A 17,226-nucleotide genomic window follows, 5' to 3' on the forward strand; every position below is an offset into this window, starting at 1 on the left:
AACAATGCCATGTCATCAGAAATTACAATCCTTTCCTACTGAAACAAAAACTACCAATTTCAGAGATCTCAGAATTTGCTTCCTATGATTAGTGTTTCAGACCACGCCTGATAAATGTCCATTTGGTTCTCACTTTATTCCAATTGCTGCTTTGTGATTAATGTGGAATTTCCCCACTTTCAAGAAGCCACTGTACGGCACTGTTGAGCAATAATGCTAAATAGATCCAACAACTCAGCGCCAGTTTACACAATGTGAAGAACAACTTCAGAGACTTTGATCTCAGGAGACTTTACAACCACCACGTTTAAAAATTAAAAAGTTTATTTGTTCAAATAAACTGCCTGACAAATTAAAAAGGGTTTACAAAACAAAGACCTATGCTGTATAAACAAAAAAAAATAATTAAACAGACACATGAGATATGAAGTAATTGTGTTTTTAAAACAAAACAAAAGGTCATTGGCAAGAGGGCTGAATGTGGAAGTGTGTTAGCATAACTTCTACAAAAGCTCTAGGCGTTGCGATCAATACGGACGTCCACCTCTCGGCCGTTGATCTTTGTTCCATTCATCATCCTACAGGCCTTTTCAGCACTCTCTGGAGAGTCGAATCTCACTGTTCCACAGCCCTTTGACTTTCCGTTCTCCATCTTGATCTCTGCGAACATTACCTGTCCTGCCGTAGAAACAAAAATTGAAATTTGGGCATTCATGATGAAATGTCAAGAGGTTATTGAGTGATTTGTAAATTTAGCAATCAAGATTTACTTCACGCTGAGCAATTAATACTAAGCAAAATACGTACCACAGTGACTGAACTTCTCTTTCAGCTTTTGCCATGTCAGATCATAGGACAGCTGCATCACAGATATGTAAACCTTAGTCAATTAATTTGTTAACATTAACATACAGGTGCTGGTCATATAAGTAGAATATCATCAAAAAGTTGATTTATTTCATAAATTCCATTCTAAAAGTGAAACTTGTATAATGTATACATTCATTCCACACCGACTGATATATTTCAAGTGTTCATTCCTTTTAATTTTGATGATTATAACTGACAACTAATGAAAACCCCAAAATCAGTATCTCAGAAAATTAGAATATTGTGAAAAGGTTCAATATTGAAGACACCTGGTGCCACACTCTAATCAGCTAATTAACTCAAAACACCTGCAAAGGCCTTTAAATGGTCTCTCAGTCTAGTTCTGTAGGCTACACAATCATGGGGAAGACTGCTGACTTGAGAGCTATCCAAAAGAGGACCACTGACACCTTGCACAAGGAGGGCAAGACACAAAAAGGTCATTGCTAAAGAGGCTGGCTGTTCACAGAGCTCTGTGTCCAAGCACATTAATAGAAAGGCGAAGGGAAGGAAAAGATGTGGTAGAAAAAAGTGTACAAGCAATAGGGATAACCGCACCCTGGAGAGGATTGTGAAACAAAACCCATTCAAAAATGTGGGGGAGATTCAGAAAGAGTGGACTGCAGCTGGAGTCAGTGCTTCAAGAACCACCACGCACAGACGTATGCAAGACATGGGTTTCAGCTGTCGCATTCCTTGTGTCAAGTTCACACTCTTGAACAAGACACAGCGTCAGAAGCATCTTGCCTGGGCTAAAGACAAAAAGGACTGGACTGCTGCTGAGTGGTCCAAAGTTATGTTCTCTGATGAAAGTCAATTTTGCATTTCCTTTGGAAATCAAGGTCCCAGAGTCTGGAGGAAGAGAGGAGAGGCACAAAATCCACGTTGCTTGAAGTCCAGTGTAAAGTTTCCACAATCAGTGATGGTTTGGGGTGCCATGTCATCTGCTGGTGTTGGTCCACTGTGTTTTCTGAGGTCCAAGGTCAACGCAGCCGTCTACCAGGAAGTTTTAGAGCACTTCATGCTTCCTGCTGCTGACAAACTTTATGGAGATGCAGATTTCATTTTCCAACAGGACTTGGCACCTGCACACAGTGCCAAAGCTACCAGTACCTGGTTTAAGGACCATGGTATCCCTGTTATTAATTGGCCAGCGAACTCGCCTGACCTTAACCCTATAGAAAATCTATGGGGTATTGTGAAGAGGAAGATGCGATACGCCAGACCCAACAATGCAGAAGAGCTGAAGGCCACTATCAGAGCAACCTGGGCTCTCATAACACCTGAGCAGTGCCACAGACTGATTGCCACGCTGCATTGCTGCAGTAATTCAGGCAAAAGGAGCCCCAACTAAGTATTGAGTGCTGTACATGCTCATACTTTTCATGTTCATACTTTTCAGTTGGCCAACATTTCTAAAAATCCTTTTTTTGTATTGGTCTTAAGTAAAATTTTAATTTATTCTAAGAGATACTGAATTTGGGATTTACATTAGTTGTCAGTTTTAATCATCACAATTAAATGAAATAAACAATTGAAATATATCAGTCTGTGTGTAATGAATGAATATAATATCCAAGTTTCACTTTTTGAATGGAATTACTGAAATAAATCAACTTTTTGATGATATTCTAATTATATGACCAGCACCTGTATAGTCAAATCAGAATTGTCAAGTCCTGCATATAGTCGACTGGTAGTTCAATTAATTCAACTTACACTGTAAATTTCCAGCTAAACTGAGGATTATTGTTGACCCTCTTCTCTTTCTCTCTCGCCTGCCATTCACCAGTCTTGAGCAGAGTTTTGCGCGCACGTCGTGCTGCCGACAACTGCACGCAGTTCCTCGTGGGTCTATTTCAAGTCAGAATCAGAAGAAGGAGTTTTATTGCCAAGTAGTGTTTTACACATACGAGGAATTTGCTTTTGTGATAAGGTGCTACACATAGACAAACATACAGTTGACTGTCTTCAGAGCATTGAGCTCCAGACTGTTCTGGCTGCACCAGGTCACCAGATGGTCGATGATGGTGTTGAAAGCAGAGCTGAAATCCACAAACAGCGTAGTGCTTCAGTGTGGATGGGGAGACAGAGTCCGGCCCAGCTGCTTTGCAGGGTTTCTGCCTCCTGAATAACCTGTTGACCTCCCACTCTGAGATGGAGAGAGGTGGGCAGGGGGTGGAGCTGGCCAGCTCTGAGGAGGGTAGGGGGCGGAAGTGGTGGACTGGGGCTGAAGCTGAGTGGAGGAGTCACAGGGGATGGTGTCCAATTGACTCTCAAAGAGGCAGTAGAACTGGTTTAGCTCATTTGCCAGGCAAGAGTCGTTGATGGAGTGGGGGACTTTGGGCTTGTGATCTGTCTGGCATCATTTGCAGAGAACTGGTCCTTTAGCCTCTGAGTACAGTCGTTTAGCTCCTCGCACCTCCTTGCTAAACCTGTACTTTACGCCCTGCACCCGACTCGGTCTCCACTCCTAAATGCTTCCTCCTTTCCAATCTTAGCTGTCTGAGTTTGGCTGTAAACCAGGGTTTGTCATTGTTATAACTCACCCTAGTGCGTGTTGGTATACAGCTGTCTTCACAGAAGCTGATGTAATGACGTCACAGCCTCTGTAAACTCATCCAGATTGTTGGTAGGAGTCCTGCGTGTGACGGCTTGATAGGCACTGCTAACTGTGGTGTAGCAGTGATCTAAAGTGTTCTTTATAAACTGTCTGCATTGTGGAGTTCTTGGCTCAAGTTTCCTTTGTTAAAGTAACCGAGAACAATAACAAGGGAGTCTGGGTTTGTCTGCTCCACACACAGTATCCGGTCAGCCAGCATGCGTTGTGCGTCCTGCATGTTGGCCTGAAGCGGTATGTAAACACCGACCAGAGGGAGAGTAAAACGGTTTACAGTTAATGATAAGAAATTCCATATTAGGAGAACCGTACTGCTGAATCACTGTCACGTCAGTGACAGTTGTACAGTGAGCGCACATTGGAGAGAAATATTGCTGGTAGCGGTGTGCAGAGTCCCCTACGGCGAAGCCGCACGAGTGACCCGGCTCGTTTTCCTCTTCTATGGCGCTTCACAGCCCGAACAACAGCGAGAGAGCCCTTCACTAAACTGTCCAATAATTCCTTTGATGACACGTAAAAAGTAAAAACTGAAAATCTAAATCTGCTGGAGTTGTTCCCCTGATGTTCATGAGCTCTTCTTTGGTGAAAGAGCACCAGGAATCATAGTCAAAAACTGAATAAACACACAAAAACAAAACAAAACAAAGCACACCTAACACCAAGGGCGCCATACTCAGCGCCATCTATACGTTGTATATATAGGGGTGGTGATGGCGCAATGGATAAGACACATGCCTTTGTTGTGAGAGACCCGGGTTCAATTCCCCACTGAGTTCCTGAGCAAGACACTTAACCCCTAATTGCTCCAGAGGTTTGGATAAAAGCGCACTGACAACCCAGGGTTAGGATTACAATTTTGGATTTATCCACGTACTTTAATTGTTTTTACATTCAATTCAATTTTATTTATATAGCGCCAAATCACAACAACAGTTATCTCACAGCGCTTTTCATAAAAGAGCAGGTCTAGACCATACTCTATGATGCTATTTACAGAAGCCCAACAGTTCCCACCAAGAGCAAGCACTAGGCGACAGAGGCAAGGAAAAACTTCCTTTTACAGGTACATGTTTATTTACAGCATTAAACGTTGAAATGTATATTGTAATTGGCTCTATATTAACTTGTTGTGAGAAAACTGGTAGTTCTATGTAAAATCAGACGTTGAGCACCCCCACATCGCCAAAATGGCATGATCCTGTGTCGTTTGCCAAAGGCAGAAAAACTGACAGTTGCTGGCAAGAAATGAGAAGCCTGCTTATGTCTTCCACTATCTGAAATCAAGTAGGGGAGACCTGGGATGGTTGTAACAGGTGAGTTGTAATACGTCCAATATCTCCATAAAGACACGAATCACCTTATTCACTCTGCACATGCTCAGTTTAGTCCTTATTCCACATGGGAAAAAGTAGCTTTTTCAGCTTTATTTATTTTTGTTATAGCACTGCCTGCATTGTAGTTAGACTCATCAAACATAAATCTTGTTTATTGTGTGTCTATGTAGATGTCTTTTAAAGGGACTATATGTAAGTTTTTCATTGAAATTAATCAAATTTTCAAGTTATTACTACTACTGTTATTAGTCATGATGTGAAGAATACACAAAATTAAATACTTGACAGTAGGCCATCATCTGTGCATTATAAAGGGGGGACACATTTTATGGCAAGTTGAAAATTCAGTCTGAAATTATTTGTATTCCACTATAACTTTTGCTAGGAAAATAGAAACGTCTCCATATTCAACCTTGTTATTAGTCATGATGTGAAGTGTACACAAAATTAAATACTTGACAGTAGGCCATCATCTGTGCATTATGGAGGGGGAAACATATTTTGGCAGACTGCATGTCCAGCCTGGTAGGACCAGTAGGCTACTGTTATCGCTTTTTGTGTATGAAAAGTTCTGTTTAAATGCAATGCATTATTAAATTGTTATGATAATAATTTACCCTTTAAGGAGGGGGACAATTTCCAGCAATATCCAAAGGCCATGCAATGGAAACATGGATTACAAGGACAAAATATTGTCTACAATGCTGCATTCAGTTTAATGCACATTTCGAGTCAAGGAGATGTAACGTTGAGGCGAGCAAAGTGTTAAACTGATTACAGTGATGTTGATACAGTATCGATGCCGTTTGTAGGAGCAGCTTACTTGAAAAAAGTGACAGTCTGTCTGAATCTAGCTTCTAAAGAGTAACATAGATGACAAAGTGATCGACTACGTGGTCAGTTATAACATCACCAGACTATCGCGAAATAAATGTTTGCTTTAGGAGTGAAACTAAATGCTCGTCTTGTGTAGACATTCTCAATTGAGTGCAATGAATAATACTAAGTTCAATAACACATAACGTAAGCCTATAAAGTATAAGTGCTAGCTTCTTCTACACAAACCTCGTTAATAAATCAATACTAAAACGAAAGATTAAACAATCCACATGGTATATTTTTGATTCACTTTGATGAAGTCGAAGGTCCGCCTTCACCGCTGAATGCACGTGCGCTCCTGCGGCAGGGGGAAACACTTTCTGTCGGGGATAACTACCTTGGCACGACACCTGTCTTGATCTGCCTCTGAGACGGGAACTTTGAAGTAACAGAGCCTGAACATGTCTGAGTGAAAAGCCACAGCCTGCATGCTGGTGTTCCTGCAGTTATTGCAGTATTTCTGTATGAAAGTGGTTTTGTTTCAGATTATGCTCACTCGTGAGTTCAAGCGAGCACATGTACCAGCACACGCCTGGTAGCAATCTTAAAACCGCACCGATAGTGGCCGCTGGAAACTCCATAATGCCCCTTTAAGCAAGTTGTTAGTGCTAATGTTTTAGCTGTAAGCTGTAAGGTAAGCTAGTTCATGGCTACAAGATTTTGGATTAGTTATAACTGATAATAAGTTGGGTTGTATTGTAATAATATTCAATGTATTGTAATAATATTCCAATATAGTTCGATTTCGCCCCCGGGTAGGTTACAACTAACCCACACTATGGGGTGAATTGTAATGTTTTTCTCCTTGTTTTTGAGACTAAACATGCATTTTCTGTCTGTGTTGCAGAAATGACAGTTACACCATTTAATAGCAGCCACATGTAAGTAGTTTTTATCACATTTTGAACACACTGGCCTCAAAGGAAAGGAAGTAAATTTGTTTGACTAATAAATTATATTTTGTGTGTGTTAGCGGACATTTGATATTTTCTTCTAAAAGTGGTAATTTAAGCATTTAACTTTTAACTACATAAAAATTTTGTGTTTTATAAGGTTGACATTGTAGGACCCCTTATTCCACAAATGGCTAATACTATATGAAACATCCTGGATGCTTTCTTTGTTATATTTCATCTGCTTAAAAACGGATTTAAACTATATTTAAGAAAGTAACACTGATGTAAAAGATCTGTGTTTGTTCATGTTACTATACCTCTAACAGACGTACTGCTTCCTCATGCTCTTGGTCAGCTTGAACCTGAGTTTGCAGAGAGCACACAGAAACACACAGTGACAGCTGACACTGTAATCACAGTCCACGAGGTAGAATAGACAGCACACAGTTGACATATAACACCCTGGCAGTAGCTCTCTGGTTGATCACAGCACTGGTACTTGAAGAGATGCCTTCTCCTGATGGCATTGCGCTGATAAAAAGTAGTATTTTGGGGTATATTAGTATTTAAGTTGTGGCTTGGTAGCAGAAGTAAAGTTTTCAACATTCAAAAACTCTTTGTAACTGTACAAATTACTTATGACTCTCCCTGACTCTCCCTGTTAATGACTGATTGTTTCTGTTTGAACAAACAGCAATGCAAATACAGGACAATAAGCTGATACATACAAACAACCGACAGGAAAAACCTCACAGTCGCTATTCAGCTCTTTTATGATCAAATCAAAGCCTGAGTGGTCGAATCCAGTAGGTATTTTAGGAATACTTACACATCAGTCATTAGAATAAGAAGTTCCTGAATGGGCTTTTTGTTTTCATCATTTGTATGTGTAAACAATTAGCAGTAAATTATGCTGCAGCAAAGAAACCGAAATTGAAATGTTTAAAAACTACATATTTGTTAATTTAACAACTAAAAATGTAGGTAATTGAGTGTGTGTAAGACACGATGAGGTCAAAATTCACAAGCATTGATTTGAGCAACAAATTTGGGACAGACAAAGGTAAGACAGATCATTTAACATCTGACATTTGAAAAGCCTCAGAAGTATCAAAAGCACTTCTAATTTAAATCCATGTGTTGTGATATTTGAATTTTCATATGTGAAGCTATTTGAAGAATATATCCCAATCTTAAAAAGGTACCTGACAGAATGCAACATCTAGAAAAAAAGTCATGTCTGCACACTGAAAGATGTTCACAAGGTGTATAAATTTATCAACAACTAGAAAGGCAGCATTTTTAGCAGAGGGCTCTTCATCACACTATCAAACAATATGAAAGGTGCTGCAAGCTGAAACTGCATTTCTACTAAAATCTTCAGATTTTTGGACCTTTGTATTTTCTGATACTGTAGCAGCAATTCAGTGACAGTGATTCAGCACAAACTGGCTAATGACACATCAATTGCTGAACAAGGAGCTTCAGTTTTTCACTGCTACAATGACCCAGGAGGGTTATGTCAAAAGTATACAAATTAAGAAATACTAATTTTCTATTTTATGCCTTTATCTATGTGGCCATACCTTTTGCAGTAGATTGATCTCCTTCTGTTTGGTGTGAAGGGCCACCAAGGCTTGCTCATGCTCTATCTGCAGCTGACGCTTCAGCTCTACAGCCTCATGCATATGCTGGGGAGAAACACAGAGAGGGAGAGAACATGGTTACCTTGAAGGATTCAAGTTACTTAGGAATAATACAACAATCTTTCTCTCTTGATGGTGACAGATTAAATATAGCTAGACCTTGAAAGCCTGCACAATTATAAAAATATTGCTGTTGCTATCCCAGCACTGAAAGGATAGTGTTTTCTGCAGTGGGCTGGCTAGCACCAGGGCAAGGAGCCTTTGAGGAAACTGAACCTAATCCACCTGACTGGCAATCAGCTGCAGGCAACTGTGCATTCTGAAAAACAAATACACACATTTTGTATTTGGGGGGGAAATGCTGGTTATTTGTTTTCTTGCAGAGGAGATGAGAAGATCTAACTCTCATGTCTATACACTAAGTGTGAAACTACTGCAAGCAGCATGCTAACCTAGCTTGGCATAACAATTGGAAAAAGGGGGAAACAGCGAGTTTGGAAGGTAAAAAAAATTCTGCCTAACAGCACCTCTCATGCACATTATCACACATTATATCTTTTTTAATCCGTGGAAAAAAGTCAACAAGTCAACATGTGGATTTACAGGTGGTTAGTTTGTTTATATTTCTTGATATTCCCTAAGGAGCATAAGCCATTGACGAAAGCCTTCCACCCTCACTGGTCTTATGCCTTTCAAACCAGTTGCTGCCATGACAGCCCCTGAGCCTTATTTGCTTGTTCTGTTCTTCTTCTCCAGTTGGTTCTAGGAATTTTTCTTCTGTTTAGACTCTCAGCAGGCGTCAAAGGCAGTGGTTGATGAATATCTGTAGTTTGTTATATGTTGGTGGTAATTTTCCATGTTTCGGGCAGAATGGACGTGACGTCTGAATTAAAAATTTTCAGTTTGATTTTAAGTGCTACGTTTTTTGTTTTACAGATATTATTCATCATGTTGAATGCTGTTCTGGCCTTTCCATCTTCCTTGGTTCCTCTGTCCACAGCAATTATGCTCCCAAGCTATATAAAGCTGTCTGCCAATTCTAGTTGGTTATGATCTATGATTATTGGTACATTGTTCTTGTTATTGATTCTTATGACTTTTGTTTTTGATGTGTTGCTCTTGAGCGCAGTGTAGCAGCAGTTTTTTCTAGTTTGTGTGATTTTTCCTGCATCTGTTGGTGATGTGTAGCACAGGGTGATGTGCCTGGCTATTTCTTGGTTCTCGGGAGCAGTGACTTTCTAGAGTTTGTTGTTAACATTTAAGATTAAACAAACAAACAATCAATAACCTGTTAAGTAGTTACCTTCGGACAGAGCCAGTAAAGATGTTGCCTGCGTTTCCTATCTGTCGTCTGCAAGCTGTAGCCCCACATTTAAAGTACAGACATCAAAGCAAATTAACCTATTTCCCAAAATGTCAAACTATTCCTTAAACTCAAATTTTGAATTCTCAAGCACTCAATTGTTGAGTTCAATGTGGAAGTAAAGTAAGCACAGCATTCTTTTCATATAATTTGTATTGTATCTATCAGATGCAACCCACTGTATACTCCGAACTGACTCAGACAAAGCTGTCACACATGGTCACCCACCGCGATCCAAAATCTACCCTTTCTTAAATTAGCCGAGTCACGACTATATAGAATCTATCCACTGAGTTGCGACCAGCTGCCACATCTTGCAGAAACAGAGTTAAGGCCATAAGATGGTACTGCAGGCTTAAGAAGAAAAGACAGCTTAGAAAGCCCTGACATTCATCATTTTCTCCCTGTGTTCTCTCTCCCTTGAAAAAAAGAAAAGCCTCTTTACCTCCCGGAGTGGCTTCGAGGTGTCCTGAGCAGGCAGCCACTGCTTTGCATAATCAGGGAGAAGCTCTAAGCTGCAGAGGACTGGGCTGGCTGGGAGGCTGTCACTGGAGCCTTAGTGAAAACAAATTTTTCTATATTTTCATACTTCATTTTTTCCTTGGAGATTGAGGGAAGGCTTCATGAACTCACACATTTTCAGCAAACACCCTGTGATGTCATGCCAACAACCTGCCTTACACAAGCATTAGATTACTGCCAACCTTTCCTCACAATGTGACGAACAAGGTTGTGTGTTTGGTACACAACCCTGTAAAGACAGATCTTTCAGGCAGGTGATGTTTACTGCCTAGCATAACTGTAGACTTGTATCAGACTTAAAAACTTAAAAGGAACTACACCCATTTTACACAAACTTTTATTAACATCCATAAGTCGTGGAGAGTACTACTGCATATGTGTAAAAAGTTGTATAAAGCCTTATGTGGCTCCAGACGGATCTGTGCAAAATTTGTCACTTGAGTCAACATCAGTTGGGGTTGAACACAAAAAGTTTGAAAATGAAAAAATTCCATTGGTGTGGGGTTAGGAAGTAGAGAGCTTTACCAGACCACTGCACTCTCTGCTTGAGGCTAGCGGCTCAAGGCTACATTAGCCGGTACTAGCACTGTTTAGTTAGATTGATTGTCCTTTTCTGTGATCATTTTAAGAGGCCACTTAATCTAAGAGCTATTATACTTACGTCTTGCATATTGTCCTTCTTGTGTGATAGAAAGGCCAGAATAAGACGTGGTCCTGCTGACTCATGTCTATCCCCCACATAAATGTGACAGTAAACCTTTTTTGTTCCAAGATTATATAACTTTAAAACTGAGATTGACAGTGTTGTATCTCATTAGTGTTGACTTTTAAACACTTCTAAAATCAAGTACGTCTTTTTTTTGTTTTTTCATGTTGTGTTTCCTCCATCTCTTCTTTCTCCACCCACAACACCCTGTGTAATTTTCTCTAAAATAGTCTCTTTGTTTTCATGATCAATACACAATGAGAAAGTGACAAACCTTTCTTTGCTGTATTAGGGAGTGGGTCAGTTTTTCTCAGATGGGTACATTTCTCTCTCAAATATCCTGACAAACAGACAATCGATAGCAGATGCAGGGAGGCGAGGATTTGTAATGAGAGTGCCTCTCACTGTGCAGTGAGACTGTGTCTGATTACTATTGGCAGACCATAACACGATGAAAAAAGAGCCTCTACATGAAACCAATGACACCTCACCTCATGAGTTGCGTCACTTTCCTTCTGAAGTTTTCTTAGAAAACAAACACATGGGAGATGGGAATATCTCCAAAAGAGGCAGCAAAAATCGGGCCTGAATCTCCAAATCTGACGTATGGTGTGATCCAAACAGAACCAGTGTAGTGAACGAGCCAAGGGATGAATGAGTGAATATGGGGATGCTGGAGAAATGTAGTAGCAAGAACGGAGGATAAAGAGTTTGGACTTGAATCTTAGAGACAAAAACATGTTAGGTTCTCCAGTCAGTGCCTTTTGACCAGACACTGATAAACATCTGGAGTTGGTCCCCGGGCACTGCACAGCGGCTGCCCACAACTCCCTTGAGGGATGGGTTAAATGCAGAGAATGAATTTCGCAACATCTTTTTCTTATTGTTATTGCTCAATGGTCTTCTCCACAAAAACACAAGAGAGACAAGGAATAAACTATTCCAGCTGTGTAGTCTCAATCGCTGAACTAAATTCTGATTTATTTTTATAATCAAATCCATAACTTCAGATAATACAGTCTCCCTATCTGTTGGTAGATAAAGGAAATTTTTATATATAAAATGGTGAATTGAAATCCTTTGACGTGAAATCTTTTGATGAAGTAGTCCAAAAGTTTAGTTTCTTTCAGGTAAAACTGAAGTACTTCTCCCTCAATACTCAAAAGTGCTTTCTGACATTATTAAGTTATCTATGGCCACATGGTCTTGTTTACTCCACACTCTTTGCCAGAGAACTACAACTACAACAGCACATGTAAATATGCAGTAAATATGATTCAGGAAAATTCAATTCAATCAATTCAAAATTGTAATTTAGTGAGTAAGCAGGGCCAGGATTTGACAAAATGTTGTTAGTTATCAAATTATTATAGTGTGCACAATTGGACAAAATTAAAACTTCATCAAACTTGGAATTATAATATGAATCATGGAGGGAGGAGACATCAGAAATGTTCCTAACCTTCCCTCAACATCAAAGGAAAACTAAAGAGATTTCTGTATTTAAGGGTACATAGGATGACAGCAAAGAGGACAGTCTCACCTTTAGAACCTGTTCCAGGTTCTCCACTTTGCCTTGGAGTTGGTTCCTCTGCTGCTGGGCCACGTCTCTCTCCTGGCTCACTACAGCAAAGGTCTGTCTCAGCTGGTCATAGTCTGATTGCACCTACATGAACAGTACAGAGTCCAGATGCAAGGGACGGAAGGGGGAAGGACAAGAAAAAGATAAAAAAGAGCTAATTGGAGATTAAGAGGATTATCAACAACATGAAAACGACAGCAGAGACACAGGCAAGCAGAAAAACACAACAAAGAGAGAGAACACACTTTAATTTCTTCTGTTTTACTTGGAGAGTTTCAAGATGTATCCATTATTCTGTTTTTTTAAAGAGGAAAACAAGCATGCAATTTTAATGAGGTTTGTTCTCGCAGTAGACCTACCTACTTTTTACATTTATGAATAGAGGCTGGGCTTTTTTTTGGCTGGAGGGTTGATTGGGAGTTCACAGTCTGAAGAGAAATTAATCAGCACATTTCCATTTAGCCTTGATGAGACAGAGCTGCTGACTTGAGCGTTTTGCCTCTCATTTCTTCATCAGTGAGAGGCCTGTAGCTAAGCTGGTTCCTCTAAAGGTGGCCTCACAGGATCGAGCCATACACCAATCATCTTATTAATTAACATAACAGATGAGTGCACGATAGATAAGCTCGCTTATGCAAAGAGCACAAAACTAGACTTCTGCAAAGGGAATGAGTTAATTCATCTTGTGGAATTCATGTTTGGAGCTGGAGTCAGAGGCTTTAATACCATTTGAGCTTATATCATGTGGGACACGCAGTTTTCAAGCGGACTATAATAACAATAGCAATACATTTTATTTAAAGAGCACTTATCTAGATACTCAAAGATCTTTCCCCCTTCATTCTCTCTCTATGCACACTCCACTACATGTTGCCTGTGTCTTTGCTACGATTGCCCTTACAAGCCAGTCCCACTTGTTCATGCCGTATATCTGGCGGGACTGGACACACTTTTGCCCCCACTTCCTTTTCAACTCTGTGCCCACCTTGTCGGTGCACAGATGGCATCTTTTTGTGTGGCGCAGTGGAGCAAAAGCTCCGAGCTGAGTCTCTGGACATGTGTCAAAACTTCCCCCTCTGTGAAAGTCACTATTTGTGCCACTATTACAGACTGTCTCTGTCTGAGTCTCTGTGCGTATTTATGCATGTATGGTAAGTGGGAGTGCCTGTAAAGACACAAGTGTAGGAAAGGAAATGTAGCAATGATGTGTGTATAAGATGGTAGAAATGACATTAATACCACATATAAAATTGTGTGCGTGAAGGCGCAATATAAAGAACATGAAGAGCCAACACGTGATAACAAATGTGATGATGATAACAAGGTTGCAGATGTATTGATCTGTGCAGATTGCAACACATGACTTATGTTACAGCCAATTACAGGACATTCTGCAAGTGACATGTAGCACCTATATCACCAGTAGTTTTTTTCCCCATTGATCATGGCCTGGTTGCCCATTGATCATCATTGTGCTTGTGTGTCCTTGCAATGCACACTTGTACACCGCATATGTGACTGCCATACCTGGTCATACTTGGATGCCTTTAGGTGGTGGTTGATTAGCTCAAGGTTCAGACGATTTTTCTCCTGCAAGGCAGCATGGAGCTTTGCTTTCTGAAGAATAAAAAACAGGAAAGAAAAGAGAGTTTAGTGTGTTTTTACATCATGATACATTATCTTCTTCATTGCAAAGACTTTGAGGCCTGACTGCATCATGTATGCAAGCCGCACAGCATAACTCCATCTTAAAACTATTATATAAGCGACAGATGAAAGATCCCTCCCTCCGTCTGTATGCATCGGTGTGTGTTGGGCTTAGCTTTTCTCTAAGATGCTGTCTGGAGGACAAAACCCACAGCTGCATACTGTCACCCTCCATTTGGAATGTGCTGTTAGAAATGGACGGGGAGAGCTGAAAAAGAGGGGGGCAAGGGTAGAAAGGGGCAAGGAGCAAGAGGGACTGAGGGTTAGAGGAAGGAAGCTGGAATGGACATATGGTGGGAAAGAGGAATAGAAAGTGGTAAGGGAGAAATATTTGGGAAAAACAAAAACAAAACAGGAGATGAAAGGATGCAATAAGGGAGTCAAAGGCTGAATGTGTCAGTCGAATGCTAAATAAGTAAATTACTGCATTATGTCAGTCAAACCAATTGAGCTCAAGATTAAGTAGCGCGCCACATAAAAACGATTGAAAAGAGGTGTGCAGTTCCAGCCTGCACTCTCCACTACCTAGATTCACATTCAGAAGTTGTCGTGCCGCTGGTGCTGCAGGTACTCAAGCATTACATAATTACGCCAGACTCAAACTAGGGCAGTGCTCTCCTCCTATCACAGCTCTGAGCATTCAAGAGTGATTTCACTGCGACTGGTCATATCCTGGCACGTAATACCACTTCATGCTAGTGCACTGAGCCCATACTGTTGATTGTCAATATTGGCATCCTGACTATAATATGTGGATAAGTAATTTAGAATAACAGAATCTTCTCTAACCAGCTTTGTCTTTAAACAAAAAGCAACAGGAGTCCATCACAGCTTTTGTTTTACATGGTACATCCAGCAGGATTAAATGGTCCAGTAGGGGGTTTGTTTCAACATGTCATTGATCTAAAAATATTACACCCACAAAAATGGATTTATAGCATCCCAAAGAGGACTTAATTTAATTACTTTGTACATATTTATACATTTTAATCTAAACTGGTGAAAATATAGATTCCTGAGTGACTGAAAAACAAGCTGACTGGCAAAAGATGCATTCTAGCTCCATAAAGGACATCTGTCTTGAGTTGTTTTTATTCTAAATGGATGGGCGTCACCATGTAAAAGGTGTGATACACCATATATTCATGCAATATGCTCTTTTGAGCCTGATTGCTATGATATACTCAAGTAAAAGAGGAGTTCAAGCCTTGTATGCCAGCTTCTGCACAAGAAAAGATTGTGCCGCTCAGAGGTTTATGATCAAATTTATCAGAACAAATTGAGGAACTCAATAAACCCCAGCCAAGAGGAGAAGAGGAAAAAACAGACAAAGCGAGGGGCCTGCCAGGTTCATCCATCTCTTTGTGTGCAGGCAGAGAGGCTGTCGGAACAAGACACAATCAAACCACGACACAGATAGAGAACAGACAAGGACAGGAAGACACAGAGACTGGTGACTGAGTTCACTTGCTGCTCTTATTGTGTAACACTGTCGCCACAGAACATCACTGCAGACTCCGGAGCAGTTGCTACTGTACTGAGCCACACCTAGCTACAGTAGCAGCCAGAAATGATGTTGTTCTTCTGCCTTTGACTGGTAATAATGGAGACGTGGGACGTCATTAGGTGCCAGCTGCAGTTGTCCTCTACGCTGACACCCCAGGGCATGGCCTTGTAGTTGACGCCATGTTGGAGGAGCGCTGGGGGTTGGAAGGGATGTAAAGATAACTGGAAAGCAGGATTGTGTTGAATCTTTAGGGAGGGAAGAATGACCTTTTAAGCGTTTCTTTTTATGGGCCTCAGGAATGATGTCTGTTTCTCCACTTCCTCCCACTTCTAGTGAATCACACATTCACAGCTCTGCTTAACACTCCATAACATCTTGTAAACACAGTGCTATACTGCAAAACCAAAGGGACACACACACAAACACACATTTCTGTGCCAAATAAAACCTTCAATATGAAAAAATAAACAGAGAAATCTGGTTCGAATATATAAAATATAATTAGGCTTTCTATTAAGGAAAAACAACTTCTCAGGGGATTAACAGCAGAACATATGTGCAGATCCAAGTTTGAGAGAAAGTGTGGCGTCTATGTGTGAATCTGCGCACACACACACACACACAAAGATTCACTGTCCCTTCCATCACCACCATGATTATCATTCTCTCCCCAAACCCACTAATTTAGCTGCTGGCCCTAAATCAACTCAGCTCACTGTGGCCAGCCTCTCACTGAGCTTCTAAGCATACAACAGGCAGAACATTTCTTCAACAAAAAACACTTTACACTTCAGTTTTTGTATGAATTAAACAAACAAGATATAACACGTTAACACAGTGAGTAGGCTGGTAGGCTGATTTTGTTACCTTTGGACAGGCTAGCTGTTTTGTTTCCAAAGGGCATATATATATATATATATATATATATATATATATATATATATATATAGGGAGTGGTATCAGTCTTCTCATCCAACTCTCAGAAAGAAAGCAAATAAGCTGATTTCCCAAAATGTTGAACTAAGGACGAATGCAGTGATGTACCATGTAGCTATAAGTAGAAAACTTAAGCAGCCTACATCATGCATGGGCTGCATCTTATCTTTGCAGTTTTACCTTTGGTGTCTCTAGAACCATGTGTTGTGGTAGATGTAATGTAGTGTAAACTTAAAGACAATGCCGGATCGCATTGTTTGTTTACTATGTGTGTCGTCCTGCCAAGTCTTTCAGTTTTGGGTTTAGCAGTCATCTTTGCATTAGCAAAAATGTATTTTTAATTAACATTAGGTCTTTTTAAGCATCTTATAAAGATGAGAGAAAAAAGGGGTAAAGATTAGCACTTGGCCTTACTGTAACGGCTCATGTACCAAGTTGCCTTTGAGAGCAAACACCGGGCAAGTAAAGCAAAGCTCCTAATGAGATGCTGATGCCTCAACAAATGTTGATTGGAGTCTACGTTCTGTTGACAAAGCTGAACAGAGCTGTTCTCCAAACAATAGGCAACAACAGCACCTGCTCACGAGCACGACAAGGTTGTATGCAAAGTCTGCGCAGAAGCTTTTGTTTTTCATGAAGACAAGTCAAAATTGGAATG

The 17,226-nt window shown here is 40.4% G+C and overlaps 1 protein-coding gene and 1 long non-coding RNA gene across 2 annotated transcripts in view; both read right to left on the bottom strand.

Moving 5' to 3' along the window:
• LOC123982234 (transmembrane protein 132C-like) overlaps positions 1–17,226 on the bottom strand; it is a 217,197-nt gene that overhangs the window by 131,963 nt on the left and 68,008 nt on the right. The gene's annotated exons all lie outside the window — the stretch shown is intronic.
• On the bottom strand, positions 424–978 carry LOC123981856. Its single transcript, XR_006827839.1, has 2 exons — positions 808–978; positions 424–678 (listed from the first exon to the last, which is right to left on the bottom strand). It is a non-coding gene; the product is annotated as an uncharacterized LOC123981856 (long non-coding RNA).

This window comes from Micropterus dolomieu, linkage group LG13, assembly GCF_021292245.1.
Source record: "Micropterus dolomieu isolate WLL.071019.BEF.003 ecotype Adirondacks linkage group LG13, ASM2129224v1, whole genome shotgun sequence".
Taxonomy (NCBI): domain Eukaryota; kingdom Metazoa; phylum Chordata; class Actinopteri; order Centrarchiformes; family Centrarchidae; genus Micropterus; species Micropterus dolomieu.